This window comes from Tachyglossus aculeatus, unplaced genomic scaffold (assembly GCF_015852505.1).
Source record: "Tachyglossus aculeatus isolate mTacAcu1 unplaced genomic scaffold, mTacAcu1.pri scaffold_151_arrow_ctg1, whole genome shotgun sequence".
Taxonomy (NCBI): Eukaryota; Metazoa; Chordata; class Mammalia; order Monotremata; family Tachyglossidae; genus Tachyglossus; species Tachyglossus aculeatus.
This window is the reverse complement of record NW_024044874.1, coordinates 35,503-47,692: the sequence shown is the minus strand read 5'-3', so window position 1 is coordinate 47,692 and position 12,190 is coordinate 35,503. Positions and strand designations below refer to the sequence as shown.

General features: G+C 52.1%; 1 pseudogene; it reads right to left on the bottom strand.

The window, feature by feature from the left end:
• Nucleotides 1–441: 441 nt before the first annotated feature.
• Nucleotides 442–4,637, bottom strand: LOC119923165 (annotated as a pseudogene).
• Between the last annotated feature and the right edge of the window lie 7,553 nt (nt 4,638–12,190).

Genomic DNA, 12,190 nt, shown 5'->3' with positions numbered 1-12,190 from the left:
GTGGTGCTGTCTACAGTGATGGGAAAGTACTACTACTACTACTACTACTACTACTACTACTACTACTACTACTACTACTACTACTACTATACTACTACTATTCTGAACCCCATGAGGTACAGAGACTCTGTCCAATCTGATTTGCTTGCATACATCCCAGCGATTACTACAGTAGCTGACGCATAGGAAGCACTTAACAAATACCACAATTATTATTCTACTACTCATAAGATCACAACTAGCTCTAAAGTTGTTGCGGAAAGGGATGGGGCAGGTAGTGGAAGACGTGGTGAGCAGCTCAGACTTGGGAGTGGAAACAGAAAAAGAGGATGAGGAAGGAAGACCGGAGTGGTGAGCTGTAAATCCGTCCACACTAAGGAAAGCTTTGGCCATTCAATTTCGTTCTCTATTACAGAATCACAAACAAGGATCCAAAGTATCTTATTTCTTCTTAAAGAAAATCACCCTCTTGGCTACGACCTTGATGGCCTGCTTTACCTGCTGGTTTCGTACGGTGTAGATAAAGGGGTTCATCATGGGGGCCACGGAGGTGTTTAGCACCACCACACTCTTGTTGAAGTCTAAACCTTCTTTGGGGGATGGCTTGATGTACATGAATATGCAGCTGCCATAAGAGAGGGAGATGATGATCATGTGGGAGGAGCAGGTGGAAAATGATTTTTTTCTTTGCTGGGTGGAGGGCAGTCTCAGGATGGTGCAGATGATGGCCGTGTAGGACATGGCGACTAGTGACAGAGTGACCAGGAGTATCCCCACTGCTAATATAAAATTCATCTGCTCTAATAATTGTGTGTCAGTGCACGAGATTTCCAGCATGGGCGCAGTGTCACAGGTGAAATGGTTGATGACGTTCGAGTCACAGACGTCCAGCTGGAGACCCAGGATGAGGCCTGGAAAGATGATCAGGAAGCCGACCAGCCAGCAGCAGAGGCCAAGCAGCGTGCAGACTCTCCGGCTCATAATGGTCAAGTAATGTAGCGGCCGGCAGATAGCGACATAGCGGTCTTAGGACATGGCGGCCAGGAGGAAGAACTCTGTCGCCCCCAGGACGATGACGAAGAACAACTGAATGACACAAGCATTATAGGAAATGGTCCTGTCCCCGGTCGAAATACCCATCAGCAGTTTGGGAATAGTGACCGACGTAAACAAAATTTCTAGGAAGGAAAAATTCTGGAAGAAGAAGTACATTGGGGTGCGGAGGTGGGAGTCCAGTAGGGTGAGAGTGAGGATGGTCAGATTCCCAATGATGCTCAACAGGTAACAGAGTAGCAGGAATAAGAAGATGACAATCTTCCAGTCTGGATTGTCTGTCAGCCCTAGGAGGATGAACTTGGTCACTAAGTCTGATTTCTCATCGCTGACTGGATTTCCTCCGGGTTCACAACTGAGGATGAGAGAGGAAACAGAAGTGACGCGTGGGGAGCGTGGGAAGGCGCCGAGACAGGGAGTATGTGCACACAAACCGTACCCAATGGCTCAAGGCCAAACAGACTCAACAACAGGAGATAAAGGGACCAGGGCAAGAAAAACAAGCTTGCACCTGCAAAGCTCGGAGGCAACCTCAAGGCCATATCTGCAGCCAGCGATGGTCGGCAACGGGTGGCTGGGGGCCAGCAAGAGCAAACGCTTCGTGATGGACAGAGCTGTTGCTAGGCTAGTGGCTGGAGGGTGGCGAGTGTGTGTGCTACATGGCCTGAGAAAACCCTGCCCCCGGGCAACGGGGGGTATAAGAGACGAACAAGACAAGGGGGGGTACACACACAGGTGCCCTCTCTCCCTCCCTCTCTCTCTCTCTCTCGTTCTCTCTCTCTTTATTAACTATGTAATCGCTGATAGCAAATAAACGGCAACCAAGCTTTGGACCTCTGGCTGACTCTTCCTGGTGTGAACGCGCGGCCCGCGTCCGGAGATGTCCGAAGACCCGGAGAGGGTAAGAACCCGAGAGTTGCCCCCGAAACCCCGGGGAGCAACGACTGGCGCCCAACGTGGGGCTCGGGTACCCCCATAGGGGAAGACCAGGGAGAGTGCCCCGTAGGCCAGGTAGCTAAAGGTCAGGCGGGAAGATGGGGACGGTACGATCGCTGCCCATATATAAGCCAGAAGATAAGGAATTGTACACCCGGCACTGTTACAGATATTGAAAAGTAAAGGGGTAAAGATTGAGCTGAAAACAATAAGGGAATTTATAGGGAAGGTAACTATGACCTCCCCGTGGATACTTGATTCCGGGATCACGGAGGAGCGATGGGACGTTATTGGGGAACAGATGACGGCCTATGAAGACTCCCACCCGGGGGAGCTAAAGGACGTGGACTTTCTTATACACGGTATCCTCCGTGCGGCCTTTCAAGGGCCAGAGAGACTCGTTCGTAGGTTTGACGCGACCTGCCAGACTGACAAGGAGGAAGCGGGGCAGGAAAGAGGAGTACCAGAGGCTTCGGTCTCGGGAGCCACTTGGGCTGAAGTCCGATGCCTGGCCCCAGTGGAAATCCGACCAGGGGACACTGTAAACGTCCCAATACAGCCCCTCCCCTGGAGGGCCCTAGTGGTGGGGCTTCAGACAAGAGCGGCGGGGGTCGTTCATTCGTCCGAACGGGGGGAAGGGCCCGGGAAGATTCCCCTAACTAACCATCATCCGTATGGTATATACCTAGGATCGGGAATGGTCATTGCTCGCGCTACGCCCCTTGACCCCCCACCCCCTGATCCCCCGCCCCCAGCTATTGGAATGATACAGGAAATAACCCTTGATAAACCGTGGCGGACCCTCTTAGTTGAGGGAAAGCCCCTTAAAGGGCTCCTGGACACCGGGGCCGATCGCTCTGTTATTCAGGATTGCTGCTGGGCAGCGGAGTGGCCCCTAGCAAACCACTCGATGGGGGTGCAAGGTGTGGGTGGACTGCAAGCCGCAAGAGAGGCGGGCCGTTCGTTGATTTGGTCATGCCGGGGATGGCAAGGTGCGTTCGTCCCTCTGTGCGTTCAAGGGCTCCGTATGAATCTGTGGGGTAGAGATGTGCTGCAGGGGCTGGGAGCCCACCTTATAGATGAAGCTGATCCTTTTTAGGTGGGGCCACTGTGTTCCGGGGCTTGTCAACACCCCCACTGGTATGGCTTCCACACCCACCGGTATCGGTGGACCAGTGGCCCCTGACCAAGGACAAGCTGCAGGCGCTGAGGGAACTAGTTGCGCACCAATTTGCACAGGGGCACCTAGAGGAATCGTTCAGCCCCTGGAATGCCCCCGTATTCGTTATAAAAAAGAAAGCCGCAGGGAAGTGGCGCTTCCTCATGGATTTAAGAAAAATCAATGCGCTCATTGTGCCAATGGGAACCCTACAACCCGGATTGCCCTCCCCTAACATGATTCCAAAAAATCACCAGGTCCGGGTCATAGACATTAAGGACTGCTTTTACAGCATCCCGTTACACCCTGACGACAGGGTGAAGTTCGCTTTTACTGTCCCGAGCCCGAGTTTCGCGGAACCAGCACTCCGGTACCAGTGGAAGGTGCTGCCACAGGGCATGTCTTGTAGTCCCATCATATGCCAGCGGTTCGTGGGGCAGATACTCGCCCCTTTCCGCAAGGAATTCCCGGGGGCGACGATCGGCCATTACATGGACGACATCCTTTTGGGTATGCCCGATCAAGGGCAGGTACAGACGCTCACCCGGCGAGTGGTGGCTGCCCTCGCAGCCCAGGGTTTATTCGTAGCACCAGAGAAGGTACAAGAATCAGCCCCGTACACGTACCTTGGGTTTGACGTCACCGAGACCCGGGTGACTCAAAGACCACCCCGAATTGACCCCCGAAAATACGTCACGTTAAACGATATGCAGGGTTTGGTAGGGAAGATTCAATGGATGCGCGCGAGAACGCCCATCCCCACCGCCCTCATGCAACCCCTGTACGATCTCTTAAAAGGAGACCCCAATCTTAAATCGCACCGCGAATGGACGGAGTCCGCGAAAAGTGCACTCCGAGAAATCACACAGCGGTTGGCGGGTAGCCATACTTCTCGAGCTGAACCCCACCTCCCCATGGAGGTCTCGATATTTCGGGAGGGCAGCCTTTTCGCGGCTATACACCAAGGAGCCGAGATTCTCGAATGGTGTTATCCTCGAAACCCCTCCCGTGTTCTCCCAAAGGAGACTGAGCTTCTCGGTCGCTTTTGCCAGAACGCCATACAGCGGGTAGTGGCGCTTTCGGCCACTTACCCTATAGTCCATGTCGGGATAGCCATGGGAGACCTTGAGGCGATAGCCAGGGACAGCTTCCTGTGGGCCATGCTCCTACAGCAGGCCACCTTTACGGAACGCTCCCCGTTGACTCTTAGCCACTTATACGAGGGATCGGACATTCTGACCCCTCGGGTGATCTCCGATACTCTGGTCGGAGGAGACAATGTCTTTACGGACGCCACCAAGGAACACCGGGCGGCAGTTTTCAATCAGACCACCGGTGCCTTGTCGGTGCTCGACACACCATACGGCTCGACTCAGCGAAATGAACTTTTCGCTATCATATGGGCAATGACTACCTACCCCCAGGCGATCAACATTATCTCGGATAGCCTGTATGCCGTTAACCTTGCCCGGTGAATCGAAACCTCCATACTTTTCGACCGGCACTCAGAGATTGGGAATGTGATCTCTCGGCTTCAGGCTGCCGTAGCGGCTAGGGAATGTAAGGTATACCTCATGCACGTCCGTTCCCACACGGACGGACAAGGGCCGATCTTTGAAGGCAACCGAACTGTGGATGCCAGCCTGCACCCCACAGGGCCGTCACTAATGGGGCTGGATGCCACGGCTGCGGCGCATAGGGAGTTCCATCTCCCGGCTACCTCGCTCCACCGGCTGTATGGGATCACTAGAGAGGAAGCCCGGTCTATTGTCCGGCGCTGTACTCGCTGTCTTCCGTTCACCCCACGGCCGGCAGGGTCTACGGGTGTGAACCCCCGGGGGCTCACGCCGAACGAGCTGTGGCAAATGGATGTCACCCATTGGGGGACCTCCACGATTCATATGACCATTGACACCTTCTCCGGATTCATGCTGGCAACACGCCAAGTCGGAGAAGCCGCAAAACATGTGCAGAACCATTTGTACCATTGCTTTGCCACTATAGGCACATCCCAGGAGATAAAGACCGATAATGGCCCCTGCTATGTCTCCAAAGCCATGTCCCTCTTTTTCTCCTCCTTTGGCATCTCCCATATTACCGGGATACCTTACAACCCCAACGGTCACGGTATAGTGGAAAGGGCAAACAGGACGCTGAAAACTCTCCTGCAAAAGCAGGGGGTGGGGAAGCGGGTCACGCAGTGCGCCCTAGACAAGGTAACGTACACCCATAACTTCCTATCTGTTGATCGGGAGACGGGACTCTCCCCCGCCATGCGGCAACTCTGCCACAGGTCCACGACCATGGAACCCCGGCGCCATCACCCGCACGCACGCACTACGGGGCGAGCGATGTGGCGTACTGTGGAGGGCGATTGGCGCGGTCCTGATCCGGTACTAATTCGGGGTCGAGGGTATGATTGTATCTCCACAGGTGACGGCCCCGTTTGGATCTCCTCGCGACACCTCCGCCTCGTCGAGGAAGACGATGCCCAGCCGCAGGGGAAGTCCCAGAGCCCTGATTCCCCTCCTTCTCCCCCTCCTTCCCCTTCCCCTTCTTCTTCCCGGGGGCGCGGTGGGGAGGGAGGCCGGGACACGGATTAACTGGACTGCTCTGATAAATAGCCACCTGAAGGATGTTGAGGAGCAGAATGGGGTTTGGAGGTGGGCCCTCCTTGCCAATGCGCCTTTGTTACACATGGTCTCCTGGAGGGAGGACTCCCCCCAACTCTCATTCCAAGGGAACGTGACCGAACTCACAGGCCAGCACCGGGGTCAGTCCCCAGACACTGCCCAGCGTGAGATCCATATTCGGGGCGCTATCTTCCGCAGCACTGGTCCCCCCATATGCTGGTACACCGGCAATGGGGCTTTCTCGAACCAGCCCGAGGTGACCCGATCTTGCTTGCGGTTGCTAAATTTTACTTCTACACTGGAAGTCAACATACCCCGAGGTCAGGGGCACCCCACACACCGAAACCTTACCCTACTGGGGATCCACGGCACACTTCAGTGCACCCCCGGCGGCACAAAATCCAGCGAGGGATACGGGAGGTATTTTGGCCCTATCCGAAATGCGAGCTCGCTCCCCGGTCCCGGGAGAATGTGCGCCGAGGGTCGGGGTGGGGTTTGGATGCGTCTAACTGACTGTTCCACGGGCATATTCCGCTGTATTCCCCATAATGATAACGGTACCCTCCTGCTCTCCTGGGATGACCACACTGGGGACCGCACATATACAGAGGCGGCCGCACTAGGGCTTTACGCGCTACCATGGGGGACGCATCACCCCGGTCTCTGGAAAGCCTTTACTTCCCTGCGCTCCCCCACCGCGACTGTTAGGGTCCGCTCGTGCGCCTGCCCTGACGGGGAGACGTGCCAGGATTACCCTTTCTCGGTGTATCGTATTATTTTCCGTGAGGGTCTGAACGTTTCCCTGCACTTGCAGGGCAATTGTGCCGACCATGATTATGCCTTTCAAGGGAACGCCCTTATCCCTGCCCCTTACGCGCTTATAGCCTGCCCAAGTACTGACCCCAGCTGGAACCTTACTGCCTCCCGGTCAGCTTATGGCAACTTTTCCTTGTCCACCATGGGTTCCTCGCAATGCGTCCTTATGTCTCCAGAGCGACCCATGACCACGGAGGGTGCGGCGGATTACGCTGTTTGGCTGGTCCGGCGAAACCGCTACACCCTTATACCCGTTAAGTCCGCTGACCCTTGGTTTTCCCAGGCCTCCGACCATCGATGGCACACCCTAGCGACCCGCTTGCGCGGCTTGCGCACCCGCAGGGAATTATTTGAGGCCATGCTGGGTATCGCGAACCTCGCGTTTTCCGCCTTCCAGGAATGGCAAATCCTGAATCTGTACGATCGGACTGGTTTCCTCGCGTCTCAGCTCTCGGCCTTCATGCACTCCACCCAACTGGCGTGGGGGGTTCAGCGTCACCTGGACGCTTCCCTGCAGCAGGAGCTGATCGGCCTTGAGCACGTGATCGAGACGCTCGGCGACGAGGTTCGCCTCCTGTCCCTACGGCAGGCGGTGAAATGCGACTACCGGTATCGGCATGTCTGCGTGCTTCCGCTCCGCTGCAATGCCACCAACTCTTCGTTCCCTGCCTCCTGGGACGGAGTAAAGAAACACCTGGAGGGACTTTTCCTGGCCGCCAACGTGACCGGCGAGTTACAGGAACTGTGCCACCTTATTGACGAGCTCAACGCCCAGCCGCTGCGCTTCCCCAAGGCCTGGGATGACCTCGGCCGCGGGGAGGGGGCGGTGGAGGAACTTTGGGACTGGATTAAACGCGTGATGCCCGGGGGATTGGCCCCTTGGCTGGTCTCGGTCCTTGCCGCCACCGGGGGGGTTTTGCTTTTGCTCATGTGCCTCCCGTGCCTCCTTCGTCTCTTTTGCTCCATTGTTGCCCGGGTGGTCCGCGAGCTTAGGGTCGAGATGCTCCCATTGCACGGACGCCCTTAGCGGTCCCCGCCATACCGGGAGGGGGACACGTGGGGAGCGTGGGAAGGCGCCGAGACAGGGAGTATGTGCACACAAACCGTACCCAATGGCTCAAGGCCAAACAGACTCAACAACAGGAGATAAAGGGATCAGGGCAAGAAAGACAAGCTTGCACCTGCAAAGCTCGGAGGCAACCTCAAGGCCATATCTGCAGCCAGCGATGGTTGGCAACGGGTGGCTGGGGGCCAGCAAGAGCAAACGCTTCGTGATGGACAGAGCTTTTGCTAGGCTAGTGGCTGGAGGGTGGCGAGTGAGTGTGCTACATGGCCTGAGAAAACCCTGCCCCCGGGCAACGGGGGGTATAAGAGACGAACAAGACAAGGGGGGGTACACACACAGGTGTCCTCTCTCCCTCCCTTTCTCTCTCTCTCTCGTTCTCTCTCTCTTTATTAACTATGTAATCGCTGATAGCAAATAAACGGCAACCAAGCTTTGGACCTCTGGCTGACTCTTCCTGGTGTGAACGCGCGGCCCGCGTCCGGAGACGTCCGAAGACCCGGAGAGGGTAAGAACCCTAGAGTTGCCCCCGAAACCCCGGGGAGCAACGGTGACGTTAGTCAGATAATCTTTCTGTTTATTGTTATATTGTACTCTTCCAAGCTCTTAATACGGCGCTCTGCAAAATGTCAGCACTCAATAAATACGATTAAATGAGGAGAGAGGCTGAAAAGGGAATCGCAAATAAACCAGTTGGAATGCTTCTCCTTCTCTCATTGGACCTAATCATTATCATCGCACTGTCTGTCCTTATTAAACCAATCCTCATCAGCGTTTACTGGGTACCTCTTCTGTACAGAACAGTCTCATAGGCTCATAGGAAGTAAAATCAATCAATCAGTGGAATTTATTGAGTGCTTACTGTACACAGAGCACAACAATAGACTACAGACCCCACTTGTGGGAGTTTACAATCTAATGGGAGAGAACAGCAGTAAAAATTAGCTATCGAGGAATTCACCCATATATTTTAACCCAGGGTCAAGGGAGGTCATCAGTCTCGTTAGTTATCTCCAGTCAGAGCTGGGGCTAGAATCTCAGGTATCCCAGAGCTGAAAACCATTAAATTGACCCCTAGCAGGGCTCCAGGCCAGGATCTGCCTGGAGAATAATGAGACAGTTGCCAGGGGCAACAGATCACCTGAGCCACGGGCCAATCCCAACCCCCCAGAGATAGATGCATCCAGCAAAAATACCAAATCCAGCCGATTCCTTTCCAACTGTAGCTATCTCCTTCCCTGCCCAAATTAGAAAGGTCAGATATGGGACAGGAAAAACCAGCAGAGATCAGATTTCGGGAAGATCGAGGTACTTAAGGAGGAACGTTTACTTACTTTTCTGACACTCTCGATGGTTTTGGTCAGTGTTTTCACACTGAATATTCAGTTTGTTCATTTTAAAATCTGAATCGAACTTCTCTCTGCTCTCAGGAAGAATTTCATACCATTTAGGCAGCCCAAATTTCTCCCCATATTCGTGGTGCCCTGCCAGGCAGGACGGAATCTCCCTTATCCTCCTCGTTCTGCTACTGCTACTTCCTTCGGTTTGCGGAAGGGAGAGTAGCCAGGGTCCTGGGCGACACCGTTCCTGCCAGCCTACAAGAGGAGATGGAGAAATGTATGTTCTAGAGGGAAGGAAAGACAGGAGAGCTGAGACTGGTGAAAACAAGCTGCTCTCTAACAGTCACAGAAAGGAGATTTGACATTATTCCTCTCTCCCCCAGCCCTTATTTTACAGGGACAAATTTCAGCTCCTTTTATGAGTTCTTCTCAATGTAGATGGGGAGGGCTCTTTATATAACAAAGGAGACATTCCCTGGAGATGCTTATAACATGGCACTAATGAACACGGCTCTCAATCCCCCCTGAGCAAAGAATTTTAATTGGGTGGAAAAGAGGCAGTGCTAGGAAAAACCTCGAAGGAGGAGTGATGGGGATCTTGAAAGGTTCTTACCTGGAGCTGGGGCAGGCTTCACTCATCAGCCAGTGGTCCCTGGTCCCTGGGCTACCCGCGGGGCAGAAGTGGACATTGTACCTCTTGCCGTACTGGGGCTCTCCTGTAGCAGCTGCTGCTGTTGCTCTTTTTTCTTCTCCTGTTGTTCTCAAGAAAGTGTAAAATATCCCTCCAGCCCTTGGTCCCACTTCATTCATTCAATCGTATTTCATTCAATCGTATTTACTGAATACAGAGTACTGTACTAAGCGCTTGGGAGAGTACTGTACTCCAATAAACAGGCATATCCCCTGCCCACAGCGAGCTTACAGTCAAGAGGGGGAGAAATACATTAATATAAATAAATAAAATTACAGATATGTACATACAGGCTGTGGGGCTGGGACAGGAGCAATGAATAAAGGAAGCAAGTGAGGGAGATGGAGAAGGGAGTGGGAAAAGAGAAAATGAGGGTTTAGTCAAGGAAAGCCACCGTGTGACAAACTCAGCGATGCCTGACCACATCGGGCAAGCTCAGGGGTGTCTGCAGATGACGAGATCTTGGACACCTGTAATTCATTGAACAACATATTTGTAATTTATTTATTTGTATTAATGTCTTTCACCCATTCAAGACTGTAAGCTCGTTGTGGTCAGGGAATGTGCCAGTTATATTGATATATTGTACTCGTCCAAGCACCTCAATAAATATGGTTGACTGGAAATGGTCTGTTCCGTGACTACAAGTGGCAAATGCTCTCCTTGCCAGCTCCCTGACAATGCGGGCTGCAGGGCAATGAGGGCGAGGGGCCGAGGTTGGGGGAGGGGATGTGAGACTGTGAAGGCTCAGTGCATTGAAATCACCACTGTGGCACACATTAACTGCTCAATTGTCCGTGATCTATATCAGGAAATCTCTCTGTGCTAGATTGTTATTATTATTAATTATTATTGCATTTGTTGAGCGATTACTATGTGCCTGGCACTGTACTAAGCGCTTGGGTGGATACGAGCAAATTGAGTTGGACACAGTCCCTGTCCCATGTAGGGCTCACAGTCTCAATCCCCATTTTCCAGATGAGGCCCAGAGAAGTGAAGTGAATTGTTCAAGGTCACACAGCAAACAAATGGTGGAGCTGGGATTAAAACACATGACCTTCTGACTCCCAAGACCGTGACCTATTTTTTACACCACGCTGCTTCAGTGAGATCGTTGCGGGCAGGGAACTTTCTCATACTAATCACCCAGACTTATGTTAATACCTTTATACTCAGTGGCTTCCCACTACCTGAAATTTATTGTAATTGTAAAATCTTTGAGGACATAGACCATCTTCCCAAGCATCGTGTAGTTTAGAGAGCACGGGCCTGGGAGTCAGAAGGTCATGGGTTCTAATCACGACTCTGCCACCTGTCTGCCGTATGGCCTTGAACAAGTTACTTCACTTCTCCGTGCCTCAGTCCCTTCATCTGTAAAATGGGGATTAGGGCTGTGAGCCCCATGCAGGACAGAGATTGTGACTGAACCGATTTCCTTGTATCCATTCCAGCGTTTATTACAGTAACTAGCACATAATAAGGGCTTAACAAATACCAGAATTATCATTATTATTAATAACTCGACTGTTCTCTTCCAAGCACTTAGTTCTTATACATAGTAAATATTCAATAAATGCTATTGATTGTTTGACTACTAATTCTTGAATATTCTCCCAGCTGTTAAGCAGTGCTCAATAAATAATGATAACTTAGACTGTGAGCTCCTTAAGGGCAGGGATCATGTCTACTAACTCTACTGTACTCTCCCAAGAACTAATTCAGAGCCCTACATACAGTAAGTACACAGTCAATTCTACTGATTGACTGATAAATTTATGGATCTATTACTCAGATTCTGGGGGAATCTAGTGAAGTTTCTTGCTTCACTGTCACACTTAGGTTGTGAAAGCAGGGCTGAGATCACTGCTCTCACCTTCAAAGTGTGGAAATTGAAGTACTGGGGGCAAACATGCTACAAACATTTGGTAGGTACTAGCACTTGTTAGGTGCTTTATCAATCAATACTACTGACTGGAATACCTGGACATTCATTAATTCATTCAATTGTATTTATTGAGTGCTTACTGTGTTCAGAGCACTGTACCAAGCGCTTGTGGTGGCCAAGAGGAAGAACCTGTTCTCCTCCGTCAGGATAAAGAAGAACAGCAGTGTTACACAACAAATGTAAGAAATGGTCTTGTCCCCAGTGATCTTTGCAGCTAGGAATCTGGGAATGCAGGCAGACATGAAGGAGATATCCAGGAAGGAGAAAATGTGCAGGAAGAAGTACATGGGAGGGCAGAAACAGGAGTCAAGAAGTGAGAGGGTGACGATGGTCAGGTTTCTGTTGAAGTTCAGAACATAGGTAAAGAGGAGAAAGGGTGTTGATCAGAATACGTTGCTGAGGATCATGATCTGCTATAAAAGAATGAACTACGGCTTCTTATGACCATATTCCAATTTCTCCTAGAGCTGCAAATGGAAATTCAAAAAGTTCTGCCTCAACCAAGAAAAGAACCCAAGAACTTTGCTTTGAGAGAGATGCAGAGATATTTATGA